This window comes from Grammomys surdaster, unplaced genomic scaffold (genome assembly GCF_004785775.1).
Source record: "Grammomys surdaster isolate TR1022 unplaced genomic scaffold, NIH_TR_1.0 66, whole genome shotgun sequence".
In the NCBI taxonomy this organism is placed as follows: Eukaryota; Metazoa; Chordata; class Mammalia; order Rodentia; family Muridae; genus Grammomys; species Grammomys surdaster.
Window position 1 is genome coordinate 10,851,879 of NW_021604568.1, and position 11,252 is coordinate 10,863,130.

The following is an 11,252-nucleotide window of genomic DNA, read 5'->3' on the forward strand; positions in this document are numbered from 1 at the left end:
TATATTTCACTCAATATTCTTCACATTTATCCATATTGCAACAAATAAATATTTTCATTCTGTTATAAGGTTGAAAAACACTATAGGGCATAAACCTATAACTTAATTTTAATTCATTGGTCTATTGGTGAAAACTTAGACTTCTCTACCTCTACTTCAAAGACTAGGATAATGCCACAATGTATATAGAAAAACAGGCATCTCTTAAAAATACATGAGCTATTTTCCTTTACATGTAGCCCTGAAATATGGCAGGCAGATTACAAAGATGATCAGTTTGTATATTTTCTGAAGCCTACTGTGTATTCTCCATAATTTATTAATTTATATTCATACCAACAAGGTATAATGTTCTTCTCTTCTGTATCCTTGATAGCACTTACCTTCTTTTATACATATAAAATCTTCAAAAAATATATAAGAATTTATCTCTAGTATTTGAATTGCATATTCCTGATGCTGGAATATTTTTTCATAAAGTTATTGTCCATTATCGTGCCATCTTTGGAGAAATGTCTACACAGGTCTATTGCCCATTTCACGGTAGGATATTTGCTTTGGATTTGTTTTACTAAATTTTATCATCTACTTATTTAATTTGAATATTACATTTTCTCAGATAGATTATTGACCAATATTGGGTGTGTCTGCAAGTTGCCTTTTATTTATTTATTTATTTATTTATTTATTTATACTCCAGATTTTATTCCCACCCCTGTCCACCCTCTGACTGTTCCACATTCCGCAATTTCAACCCACTCCCATGTCTCCACGAGGCTGTCCCCACTCCTTACCCCTTAAACCCACCTGATCTCTTAACTCCCTGAGGCCTCAAGTCTCTTGAGAGAGGTGCATCATCTTTGAACACAAACCCAGCAGTCCTTGGCTGTATATAGGTTGGGGGCCTCATATCTGATGGTGTATGCTGCCTTTTTGGTGGTCCAGTGTTTGAAAGATCAGAGGCAGTCCAGATAAATTGAGACTGCTAGTCCTCCTACAGGGTTGCCCTCCTCCTCAGCTTCTTTCAGCCTTTCCCTAATTCAACCACAGAGGTCAGCATCTTCTCTTCATTGGTTGGGTGCAAATATCTGCACTTGACACTTTCAGCTGCTTGTTGGGTCTTCTGAAACGCATTAGGGCAGTCATGATAGGTCCCTTTTTGTCTGTGCTCCAAAGCTTCAGTAATAGTGTCAAGCCTTGGGACCTCCCTATAAGCTGGATCACACTTTGAGCCTGTCGCAGGACCTCAGACTCCTCTCCATTTCAATCCCTGCAATTCATTCAGACAGGAACAATTATAGGTCAGAGTTTTTACTGTCGCATGTCAAACCTCTCCCACATTTGATGCCCTGTCTTCCTGCTGGAAATGGACTCTTATAAGTTCCCTGTCCCTACTGTCAGGCATTTCATCTAAGATCCTTCCCTTTGAGTCCTGAGAATCTCTCACCTACCAGGTCTCTGGTGCATCCTGGAGAGTACCCCCTACTTCCTACCTCCCTAGGTTCCCTGGTTTCATTTTTTCTGCTGGCCTTCAGGGCTTCAGTCCTTTTCCCTCATCCAATACTTGATCATGTTTCCCTCTACTACCCAATCCCCATCCACCTTCCCTCCCAGGTCCCTCCTTCCTCCTCTCTCCATTCTTCCCTCCCACCCCCTTCCTTCCCCACTTGTGATTGATTTCTTCTCTGTCCCCAGTGGAACTAAGGTGTCCTCACTTGCTCCCTTTAGCTTGTTCACCTTTTTGAGTTCTGTAGACTGTATCTTGAGTAATCTGTAATTTTTTTTGGCTAATATCCTCTTATTAGTGACTACAAATGATGCATGTCCTTTTGGGTCTCAGTTACCTTATTCAGGATGATATTTTCTAGTTCTATACATATGCCTGCAAAACTCAGGATGTCCTCATTATTAATAGCTGAGTAGTATTCAATTGTGTAAATGAACCTCATTTTATATATCCATTCTTCCGCCATGGGACATCTGGGCTGTTTCCCACTTCTAGCTATCACAAATAAGGCCACTATGAACATAGTGGAACATGTGACCCTGTGGCATGGTGGAGCATCTTTTGTGTATATTTCCAAGAGCGATATTGCTGGGTCTTCAGGTAGATCTAGTTTCAATTTTCTGAGAAACCTCCAGGTTGGTTTCCAGAGTGGTTGTATCAATTTGCAATCCCACCAGCAATGAAGAAGTGTTCCTCTTTCTCCACATCCTTGCCAACAATTATTGTCACCTGAAGTTTTAATCTTAGCTATTCTGTCTGGTGTAAGGTGGACTCTTAGGGGCATTTTAATTTGCATTTCTCCAATCACAAAGGGCTTTCAACATTTCTTTAGGTGCTTCTCAGCCATTCAAGATTCCTCTGTAGTGAATTCTCAGTTTAATTCTATTACCCATTTTTTGATTGGGTTGTTTGGTTTTTGGTGTTTAGCTTCTTGAGTTCTTTATAATACATACCATAAATTAGCCCCCTATCAGATGTGGGGATAATGAAGACTTTTTTTCCAAACTATAGGTTGCTGATTTGTCTTATTGACTCTGTCCTTTGCATTTCAAAAGCTTTGCAATTTCATGAGGTCCCATTTATCAATTCTTGATCTTAGAGTGTGAGCCATGGCAGTTCTATTCAAGAAATTTCCCTCTGTGCCAATGAGTTCAAGGCTCTTTCCCACTTTCTCTTCTGTTAGATTTAGTGTATCTGGTTTTATATTGAAGTCCTTGATCAACTTGGACTTGAGCTTTGTGCATGTTGGCAAATATGTGTCTATTTTCATTTTTCTACAACCAGTCAGCCAGTTAGACCAGCACCATTTATTGAAGATGTTTTCTGTTTTACATTGTATATTCTTGGTGTCTTTGTCAAAGATCAAGTGTCAGTAAGTGTGTGGTTTATTTCTGGGTCTTCAATTCTATTTCATTGATCAACATGTCTTTCTCTGTACCAATGCCATGCATTTTTTATCACTAATGCTCTGTAGTAAAGCTTGAGTTCAGGGATGTTGATTTCCACAGCCATTCTTTTATTGTTAAGAATTGTTTTTTGCTATTCTTGGTTTTTTCCTTACCAGATGAACTTGAGAATTGCTCTTTCCATGTCTTTGTAGAACTGTGTTGGGATTTTGATGGGGATTGCATTGAAACTGTAGATTGCCTTTGGTAGGATGGCGATTTTTACTGTTAATTCTGCCAATCCCTGAACATGGAAGATCTCTCCATTTTCTGAGATCTTCTTCGATTTCTTTCTTGAGAGACTTGAAGTTATTGTCATACAGGTCTTTCACTTGTTTGGTTAGAATTACCCCAAAATATTTTATATCGTTTGTGGCCTGTGTGAAGGGTGTCATTTCCCTAATTTCTTTCTCAGCCTATTTATCACTTGTATAAAGAAAGGCTACTGATTTATTTGAGTTAATTTTATATCCTGACACTTTCCTGAAGTTGTTTATTAGCTGGAGAATTTCCCTGGTAGAATTTTTGTTGTCACTTATGTATACTATCACAGCATCTGCAAATAGTGATACCTTTATTTCTTCTTTGCCAATTTGTATCCCTTTGATGTCTTTTTGTTGTCTTATAGTTCTAGGTAGCACTTCAAGTACTATATTGAATAGATATGGGGAGAATGGGCATCTTTGTCTTATCCCCGATTTTAGTGGGATTGCTTCATGTATCTCTTCATTTAATTTGGTATTGGCTGTTAGTTTGCAGTAAATCCCTTTTATTATGTTTAGTTATGGGCCTTGAATTCCTGATGTATCCAATACTTTTAACATGAAAGGCTGTTGTATCTTGTCAAATGCTTTTTCTGCATCTAAGGAGATGATCGTGTGATTTTTTTCTTTGAGTTTTTTTTTTATATAGTGGATTAAATTAATATACTTTTGTATATTGAACCAACTTTGCATCCCTGGGATGAAGCTTAATTGTTTGTGGTGAGTGATGATTTTGATATGTTCTTGGATTTGATTTACAAGAATTTTATTGAGTATTTTTGCATCTATATTCATATGCTGGATTGATCTGAAGTTCTCTTTTTTTGGTTGGATCCTTGTGTGGTTTGGGTATCAGAGTGATTGTGGCTTCACAGAATGAGTTGGCAGTGTTCCTTCTGTTTCTATTTTATGGAATTGTTTGAATAATATTGGTATCAGGTATTTTATGAAACTCTGGTAGAATTCTGCAGTAAAACTATCTGCCCCTGGGCCTTTATTTAAATTTATTTTTTTGGTTGGGAAGATTTTAATAACTTCTATTTCTTTGTGCAATATGGGCCTGTTTAGATGGTTTACTTACTCTTGATTTAACTTTGGTATGTGGTATCTGTCTAGAAAACCCTCCATTTCATCTAGATTTTCCAGTTTTCTTTAGTATATAATTTTATAGTAGGATCTGATTTTTTTTTTAATTTCCTCCGTTTCTATTGTTAAAGTTGCCTTTTCTTAATGTGGTTTCCATTGATGCATAGATGCTGTTCAGCTTAATTCAGTAGGCCTTTCATTTTGTGCTTTTTTCTTTTTGTGGTATCATATAAAAGAGAAGTCAGTATGTAGAACAATGTAAAGAAAATATTTCTCTGTACAACATCTTTATAGTTTAGAAGTTTTAATTTAGGGGCTAGTTGCATGGGAACTTGAGATTTTTTTACTTTGTTGACTTTCTTATGTGAATATTGACCCATTTTAATCCACTTTATTTATTGAAGAGTTGGCCTCATGGTTTTGTGTGTTATTGGATCTTTGATTAAATGCTTCTCATAATTATGGATTTCTATTTTGGTCTCTCTATTCTGCTCCATCAGTTTTTGTCTGATTTTATGTCAGGACCACCATGCTATCCAATATATTTTATATCAGGAAATATTGAATGAAGGATAAAACTACTATTACATGTGGATTTATTCTATAAAGTCCATTTTAATAACACTTGGAAAAATCAATGCTATTAGGCACACAGTTTCCTAGTGTATAGAGAAAAGGAAAGCTCTAATAAATAGAGCTGGCAAAAGGAAAACAGGAAAGAAGAAATGAAAAGAGCAAACAGAGAAGGAGGGAAAAACTATAGAAAAGACACCAGGGCATCACTTGGGTCCTTTTTGGGCATAGCTGACTCAGTGCTGGGATGACTTGGAGAAACACTAAATAGAAGAAACTAGCTAGTTCTGATATTTTTCAATCTGTAATATATGTCCATGATGAGCACTAAGTTAGTTTGCTACATGTGTATATGTAATGATAAAATAATGGTAAAAATAATTGTAATTTCCTTCAATAGTGGAAAATTGTATTATTCTTTCTATTGTAAATTTACAAATTGTCCTCTTGTATATCTTTGAAGATATATAATCACTCTGAGTTAGCCACCTTTAACTGAATATACTTTAGGTATTGAATGTACCTCACAGCATTGTAATGAATTCCATTTTCTTTGGTGGTTTTGTTATTAGTGGTTACTTTTGTTATGTATATTGTTGAGGGAATTAAATATAGGACTTGATGCATGCCAGATATTGTCAATTGAGCTATGTCACCAATCTTCTTTTCACTTTCCATCTGAGGAGAAAGTTTCACCACGTTGCCCAGGAAAATCTAGAATACATGCCGAAGTTCAGGCAGACCTTGAACTTGGGCTCTTTCTGATTTAGCCAGTGGAGTTGGTGAAATTATAAGCCTGAGCCATCCAGCATGCCTCCTTCCTTGTATGTCTGCCCACTGTCCACTTTTCTTCTATCCTACTTCTCATTATCATTAGTTTTAAATGATAACTATTCTCTGCACTATTTCTTGAAAAAACAACATGTTTTAGTTTTTACATATCAATGATATTTCACTATATTTGTCTTTGTATGCCTGGATTATTATATTTAGTACCATATTCTTCAGGTATAAGGATACAATTTAGGAAGCTGTCTATATAATTTAAATATCCAGACAGTTAGAAAAACATTATTGAGTAATTGAGATAATACTACTATAATACAAATAATAGAAGGTGATATGATGGCATTAAGTAAGAAAGATATATTGGTGGAACTCAGCTATGCATGAATGTTGAATAATCAGAAAGATAGGAAATTTTAAGTATGAAAAATTACAGGTAAAATGTTTCCAACTGTTTCTTGTATTGTTAGAACAGTTAATACTAAATGCTTCAAATAACATTTTGAAATCTGTGTATATGAGTCAAAGCTTTAACATAAGATGTCTTGCAGGAAAAATAAGGCAAAATGTTATGTTTGCTTCTTTCAACATTTAAAAATATGTGTATGGTTTAGCAAAACACTGAATATTGAACTCAGTATGTTGATACAATAGAATTAAACCCCATATAGACAGTTAACATTTGAACACTCAGTGAGTACATTCACCTTTTTCACCTAAAAAAGAATCTAGGAGAATTCTTCGCCACTTCTTTTTATCTTAATATAGTGTCTCAAAGTCATAAAGGTTATAATGAGGTTATAGAGGTTCAGGATCAGATTCAGTGAGGATATCCCAAACCCTGCCAGGATTTCATAACCCAGGACCTTGATTTATGTATGTTCTTCATCTTAACAACTTTCCAGAGTTCTCTGTTTCTCATTGTCCATGAAAGAAAGGTTCAAGAACTATAGAAAACTACAAGTAAAGTGAGTTACCTGGGATATCTCAATCTTTACCATGCTTCTGGATGAAAGACACAGACTGTGTGATAGGTAATTAGATATACTAAACTCTATCATAATAACTATTTATCAGAAGAAAAACAATGAATTAAACTACTAGAAAGAAATGAGAAAGTTTGTGGATTACTAGTGTATTCAGCTACAAAAAAATTGTTTCCATTTTTCAAAATATACTCTTTCTGTGACATAGGAGCCAAAACAATAATAGAAATGATCCTGCTTTGGATAATTTAATCTAGTGCCAAAAAGTACTTTAAAATAAAAAAAAACAAGCAGCAAATTTAGAGGTAGGAGAGATTGGTCTTGTTTGTTTGTTTCTTGTACAATACAGTTTAATGTGTCAGTTCCATAGACCACTATGGAGTCAAAAGAGTCAAACATTTTGAAAGTATACACTCATGGTTAAGGTTTTCAGAAAAAAAAAAAACATTTAATAACTAGGTCATTAAATATCAGTATGACCAGTGACTGAAATTTACCAATGTAGATCTGTAGGGCCAAACTCATCTTATTCATTCAGACCATGTACTCATGTTGTGCTTGCTTTTAAAATTTACATTCTAAATTTTGCCCCCCTTCCCAGTCCCCCCTTCAAGAGTTCTTCACCACATCCCCCCCTTTCCTTCTAAGAGGGTGCTCTCCCACCCACTCCCACTTCACTCTCACCAGCATCCCCTTTCTTTGGGGCATCAAATTTCTACAAGATTAAGAACAACCTCTCCCACTGAGGCCAGACAAGGCAGTTCTCTGCTACATATGTGCCAGGGGCCATGGACCATCCCATGTATGCTCTTTGTTTGGTGACTTTGTCTCAGTGAGCTCCCATGGGTCCAGATTAGTTCATACTGTTGGTTTTCCCATGGCGTTGCCATCCCCTTCAGCTCCTTCAACCTTTTCCTTAACTCTTTCATAGGGGTCTTGACCTCAGTTCAATGATTGGTTGACTATATCTGCATCTGTCTCATTTAGTTGTTGGTAGAGCTGCTCAGAGGACTGTGATGATTGAATCCTGTTTGTAAGCACAATAGTAATAATGTCAGAGTTTGATGTCTGCTCATGGGATGGATCCCAAGTTGGGCTGGTCACTGGATGGCCTTTCCTTCAATCACTTCTCCATTTTTGTTCCTGTACTTTTTTTTTTTTACAGTATCAATTCTGGGTGAAAAATTTTGAAGGTTGGTTGGTGACTCCATTCCTCCACTGGCACAGTGTCTATCTACTGGAGGTTGTCTCTTCAGATACTGTCTCCCCGCTGTTAGGTATTTCAGCTAAGGCTATCGCCATTGAGTCTTGAATTCAAACTCCTTGGCAACTTATTATCTCACAGGATTCTAGAATACCATGTCACACATTGCTAGTGTCTGTCCAGAAGTGAAACTAAAGGATCTCCTGCTGCTTCCTGTAGTCCTAACCAGTTGGTATTCAATAGGATAATCTAGAACATGTAGCCTTTCATTGGTTGTATATGAAAGGTATAACTCCTAGGTTCCTGATGAAGATACTTTAGCCTTGTGAATCTGCCAAAAGGCTGAGGATATTCACATTTGAAAGGGGTAGAAATGTGAGTTATAGTTGCACATTTTATAAAATAAATCATCATTAAATGTGAGGTTAATGGCCTAGATTCAGAAGACACATATCTATACCTTCCTTTGTTCAAACTGAAGGTAATGTTAATGGGATCTTGCACATAAGAGAGCAGTATGAGATGATGACTACCACACATTAATTCAGAAAATAGATAATCTAGTTTCCTGGACTTCTAGATCTTATTGCATATAGAGAGCATGATTTATATTGCTGATTTCATATTTTGTTTCCATTGCCACCTAGGTAAGTTGTGGTTTAGGTGATCAGTCCTTGACAATTTCCTACCAAAGGCATATAAAGTATATTCCGGAAAACTGACCAACAGGATCTTTGTGAGCAAGAAGTATGATGTGAATACTCTCAGAGTGGACTCCTGTTGAGAAGAAAGAAGCAGGAATGGGGAGAAAGGGCCATGTAATTAATTGCTTGAGTCAGTTCTCTTTAGAGAACATAAAGTTCTCTTTAGCCATTTTCAGGTGGGAATTTTGCCATTGTGAGTCTGTCTAGAACAGTGCTTCTACAAGGGGGAAACTCAGACCTTTTTATCCTCACTTAATGAGTCAAAATATTTGAACCTCACCCACTTAACAGAGAGAATTTAATGACCTTAGATCTTTTCCATCCAAAGACAGTCACCAGGAGCCATCCAGCTGTGCAATGTGAGTTACCAACACTCTCAGTGAATGAATGAATGAATGAATGAATGAATGAATGAATGAGGGTACTGGTGTCTGGTGTCTGCTAATGACAGAATCAGAATTCCATACCAATTGTCATCCAACATGACAACTCAAATGACACTTCTAGGAAGATGCCCCCTGGTTACCAAAAGAAGGTATCCCATTCAGACTCATATTATCTTAATTATTGACTAACCTTTAGTGCTTTGTCACATTTCATCACCAGAAACCACCATGCCTTTGCAAATGTTGGGATGAAAATGCTTTATACATTCAGGCTTGTCTGTCAGAAACATACACACACACACACACACACACACACACACACACACACACAAGATAAATAAATACAATATAACATTTAAAATTGGTTTAAATGTTTAAGACTATTGATACTTTTGTGCTGTTAACAAAAGGGTATATGGAAGAGTTTCCATTTTGTCTCATAGGAATCTTCTCTTTGGAAAAGTATTGTAATATTATCTTCTTGTAAGATGCTCTTATCCATCGTGGCAAATTTTTGTGTACATTAGCATTCGTTAATATAAAGAACTTCAGGAATCTAATTTTGATCATCTGTAACTTGCTACTCTATAGATAAACTGACTGGAAGACAATAAATTACTAACTTTTAACTTTCTCATGTGTGTCAGTTGACTTGAATGTGAAGCACCTCAACAGAAGAGCTATTTAGTGTTTTAAGCTCAGTCCACCATCCTCTTTAATCGAAGAAAATGACTCTGAGGTTTCCATATTCATCCTTAGATGAAGGGCTTTTAAATCCATTCATTGTTCTGGCCTATCTTTTCTAGATTACATTTAGGATACTCTAGAGACTTCTATAAGTTTGATTGTTTTTTTTTTTTCTGAAGTGATTTTACCTTTATTTCTTATTTCCTTTACTTTAAGCCAGTCATTAAATTTCACAGTGATTTCTGGGTGGGTCAGAAGGAAGGCATCATTCAGAATGATGGAGGCCGGCTGGGTTGGTCTAACTGGGGAAGCTGGAGGAGCACGGACTGGCCCACCGGCAGGTAGGTGATGTTCCGAGAGCGGGAGAGCTCGTAGGCAATGTCCTCAGCAGCTTCCAGCTTCCGCAGCTCGATCAGGTTGTCCCCAGCAGTGGCCAGCGAGTTGGTGATCATCTCAGCTGCCTTGGAGTCACCCTCAGCAGAGATGATGGCTGCCTTCTTCTGCTGCTCAGCTTTTTCCACCTCGAATCTGGCTCTCTCTGCTTTCTGCTGAGCTACCTGCTTGGCTTCATCTGCCTCTGTAAACTCCTTCCCGAAGGTCAGATGTGTCAGGGACACGTCATCCAGGATGAGCCCAAATTTTGCTGCTCATTCTGTGAGGTCATCGCTCACCTGCCTGGAGACCAGCTCTTGCTGGGTAATCAGTTCTCCAGCATCGAACCGAGACACCACGGACCTGAGGATCTCTGTGGTGATAGATGGCAGCACCCGCTCATCATAGTCCTCGCCAATGCTGGTGTAGATACGAGGGAGCTGGCTGGCCACCGGCCGGAAGAGAATGTGCAGTGTGATGTTGACGTTCTGCAGGTCTTTGCTACCAGTGATGACCGGGACATTCCATGGTCGAGAGCGGCAGTCAAAGATAATTGGTTTCTGTACCCAAGGGATGAGAAAGTGAGTCCCTTCCCCTACCACAATGTCCTATACGCTACGGAATCGGTCAAAGATGACAGCTCTGTGTCCAGCATCCACATTATATAGAGCAGAGTTCACCACGCCTCCTGCAACTGCTAACGCCAGGCGGAACTTTCCGATGGACTCAAACACTTTGGCAGCCATGACTCCTTCTGTTGCTTCCACTCACACCCGCTTTCACTCTGACCTCCACATGTATTCCCCAGACCTGCATACTGCCTGTTTTTTTTTTTCCTTTAATAATTAAAACACAAAATCCTTGGATATACTGTGCCAAATTCTTCCCTCATTCCCCGTCATCCTTGCCAGTGCTTACCAGCCTCATATACTGTTAGATGTTAACAAACATTGCAAATGAGATTGTTAGTTACTTCCATGTCCCCAAGTTGATAGCAAATCTAAGTGAAGCTAATTAGTAAATTTGCTGTGATTAAAGTTTGACCTCCTTTCCTTTACCTTGTTTCTATCTCTGTTTCTTCTGTGTTATTTACCCTTGGAAAAATCTCCTCATCCTGGAGTAGGATTATCAGTTCCCAGTAATGGTGCTGATTGTCAAAAGATGTAATATACCTTAATATTGAGAACATCACAGGAATTGATAAGACAATAAAGGTTGTCTGTCAAGTGTGTGGGCAGGACAAGAACATGAAT

The 11,252-nt window shown here is 37.7% G+C and overlaps 1 pseudogene; it reads right to left on the reverse strand.

Annotated features, from left to right (window-relative positions):
- Positions 1-9,896: 9,896 nt before the first annotated feature.
- Positions 9,897-10,807, reverse strand: LOC114626039 (annotated as a pseudogene).
- Between the last annotated feature and the right edge of the window lie 445 nt (positions 10,808-11,252).